The sequence below is a fragment of the Cebus imitator genome, unplaced genomic scaffold, assembly GCF_001604975.1.
Source record: "Cebus imitator isolate Cc_AM_T3 unplaced genomic scaffold, Cebus_imitator-1.0 Scaffold136, whole genome shotgun sequence".
NCBI classification, from domain to species: Eukaryota; Metazoa; Chordata; class Mammalia; order Primates; family Cebidae; genus Cebus; species Cebus imitator.
Genome location: NW_016107451.1, coordinates 1,049,456 through 1,052,861, shown reverse-complemented (window position 1 = coordinate 1,052,861; position 3,406 = coordinate 1,049,456).

Sequence of the window (3,406 nt, the reverse complement as noted above, 5' to 3'; positions counted from 1 at the left end):
AGGATGGTCTCGATCTCTTGACCTCGTGATCCACCCGCCTCGGCCTCCCACAGTGCTGGGATTACAGGCTTGAGCCACCGCGCCCGGCCAACAACGTGGGTCTTAACCACCAGTTGATGACGAAGCCAGGTGGGACGTCCGGCTTCCTAACGAACTACTCCAGCAGCACGCACTGCAGCCCACCCCCACTTCCACTGGAACCCAGAAGCCAGAGCGCGTTGATTAGCAACACCTCAGGGCCCTGGGGCAGTGGGAGGATAGAGAACACGTGGGTGCTGATTAGCTAACAGGCGCCTGCTGTCTTAGAATAGTTCAAACAGCAGCGGGGTGAGGCCTGAGACGCTAAGAAAATGTGGATTAAGTGTGGTGGGCTGGGTTGCGTTAACCATTCCCAGCATTCTCTGGGGAAGTCCCACACCTAATAGTCAACAGACATCCCCTGCGGTGGGTGATGTTGGCAGTGGCGGGAGACACACACAGTTTTTAAAGAGGTCCTTGTTCACACTCCACCCGCACCAGTGGACTTCAGCCCCTGTGGTATTCACTCCTTTAGGGCTAAGTTCAGAAACTGTCTAAAATTAAAATCCAGGAGCTAAAGATAGGCTGAGGTGAGAATGCTGAGCTGTTCAGACACTGACCAGGTTAACTTTACAAGCTCACTGGCTTCCAGAGGGTTGGAGACCCTTCTTAGCCTCCTAGCTCAGAAGGAAAAGTGGGGGTGGAGGGACGTGAGGCTGCCGGTTTAATCTTCACCCAATGCCCATTTCAGCCAGGGGTTCCTGGAAGGACGGGCCGTGGCGTATTTCATAACACTTTCCTCCCTCTACTCTCTTCAGGGCCCAGGAGACAAACCTTCCAAGCCTCCCGGTCCCCGTGGCTTCCCTCTCACCGAGTCCCAGCCCTACCCCTTCTCCCGCTGAGCCCTGGCTGGGATACCTTGGCCGCCGGACGCACTCCTCAGGCCCCGCGCGCTCGAGCCTCAGGGGACGCAGCCGCCAGACCCTGGGGCCGCCTCCCCGCGCAGCACCTCCTGCCTCCCGCGCAAGCACGTGGGACCTTGACTCGCCGCCCCCGCCTCCTCCTGCTCGGCGTCCTAGCCAGCGGCTTGGGGCGCGGCGCGTGGGCGTGCTGCGGGGCGACCATGGCTGTAGACTGTTACCTCCAGTTCCCACAGTAACAATCGAAAGCCACGGTTGCCCTGGAGACGCGGGGGCGGGGCGCGCGGACGGCGCCGGCGCGGGGCGGGCTGACGTCAGGGCCGCGGGGGGCCGGAGGGGCGGCCGGGGTGGAGTAGCGCGCGTGGGCCACCGCCCCTCGCAGCCCCTGGGGGCCGGCACGGGGCGGCCAGACGGCGGCGCCTGCGTTGGTCAGCACCGCGGACAGCGGCGGCCCGGGGGCGGGGCCCTGAGGGACGGGGACGGGGGTCCTGGGGCGCGGCGGCAGCGGCCGGGGCCGCAGTCCTGGGGCGGGGCCAGGCGTCGGTGGCCGTGACTGGAGACTGTTACTGAGGGCGGCCCGGGCAGTAAGCAGTCTAGAGCCAAGGTGCCGGCGCGCTGTCCGGGCGGGGTGCCCCGGTCGCCCCGGCTGGGGGCGCTGCTGCTCCGCCTCCCCCGCGTCTCCCGCCCTGCTCCGCCCAGCGCTCGCGGACAGGCACGCGGCCGCTGACGTCAGAGGGCCGTGACGTCAAAGATGTCCCAGCGGGGGCACTTCCGGCGCCGGGGGGGGGGGCGTGGGGGCGGGGCGGCCCCTGGCGAGGCCCCGCCCTCCGGTCCTGAGAGGACAGCTCCGCTCGCAGAGGCGGGAAGTCGTGGGCGCCGCGGGACCCGCTGGACGGGACCGGTCGGGGAGGGGCGCCCGGAGCCCTGCGGGGCGCGGGGTCCCAGGAGGGCCCGGGAGGCGGGGGTGGGCGTCCGTCTCTCGCCTGCGCCCCCGCTCAGCCGGCCGGGCAGCGAGGCTGAGTCACCGCGCCGCAGGGAGGGAGAAGAGGGGGCGCGTCTCCTGGGGCGCCAGCACCTTCGCCCCACTTTCCTGGGAGGATGGCGCGGGAGCCTCAGGAAAGCCGGAGGGGGCGTCTCTGAAGTCGGTCCTCCGCTCGATGCTCCTCCAAGTAGCTGCGTCTCCATCGGGCGCCGGCAGGTGCCGCGCGGACTGGTGTGGGTCTCCGGCCCGGCTCTGCCGCCGTGAGGGGACCCCGGTGCCCCCCGCCCGCCCCGTGCCCACTTTGAGGGCCGCCCCCCGCCGCCTGCCCGTCCCGCCCGTGTCCGCACCTCTGCCCATCGTGACCGGCCAGTCCCGCTTACCTGCGGGCCGCGTCGCCACTGCGGGGTCGCCTCCCGCAGCCCGGCCGGCGCGGCGGCTTTTATAGACGCGCGTAGTACTCGTGCGGCGGCTCATTCATGCGGCCGCGGCTCCTACACACTGACGCGCTGCCGACGTCAGCGGGGAATTTAGGAAATGGGAAGAGGGGCTATTTATAGTGGCGAGGCGGGGGGTGGGGACCGAGGCGACCGGGAGCCGGGACGGGAGGAGGGGCGCGGAGGCAGCGACGGGGTGGGGGGAGCCGCGGCCCTGCCCAGCGGACAAGGGGTTCACTTTCCGGAACCGCGGGCTGGGGCCGGCAGGCGGCGCGGGGGGGAGGCGCGGCGGGCTCTGCGTGCTTTTCCACGCTCTCCTTCCGGAGACCCCGCGGCTCCTGGGGGTTTTCGCCGGGCCGCCCCTGCCCCCTTCTCAGTTCCCGGACCTGACGGCTCTGCCGTCACACCCCGCATAGCCACTGCGGTGTCGTCACCCTGTCGTCCTGCGGGGCGAGCAGGAGAGGAAGCTGGGCTCCCGTGGGGGCCTGGGGCGCAGCTAGGGCTGTGGCGTCGGGGCCGGGAGAAGAGTTGGGGATCCCAAGGTGGCCCAGGGGTCTTTAGCGGAGGAGCCTTGACCCTGGGAGGGAAGGCCCAGCGTGGGTTCAGGTCCCCCCCAGGAGCTGGAGACTAAGGGAAGAGGTTGGGGAGGGTGGTCGGGCCTCCCCAGAAATGAGGAAAGGGACGCTCTGAGGGAGGTGGGGGGACGCGCTAGAGGTAGGGGTGAGAGGAATGGGCAGCCTCAGCGAAGGGGAGCTCAAAGGCTGTCAGTGCCACGCTCCAGAGCCTGGCAGCCAGGGCCCACCCTCGGACCATTTGTGGCACGATGGACGCTCCGAGAGCTCATGTTAGGGTGGTAAAGCGTGAAGGAGTCCAGGGACACGGCACCTTGGCCAGGAGGGGATGAGGAGGACCATTTCCTGGAGGAGTTAATGTTCTGGAGGCCAGAATTGGCAGGGAGAACCCCTGACTTGTGGGGCAGTCCCGCTGCTTGGGAGCAGGCAAATGCATGGTCGTGGCCCGGTCTGGCTCCATCGAGATCGAGGAAGGCTCTA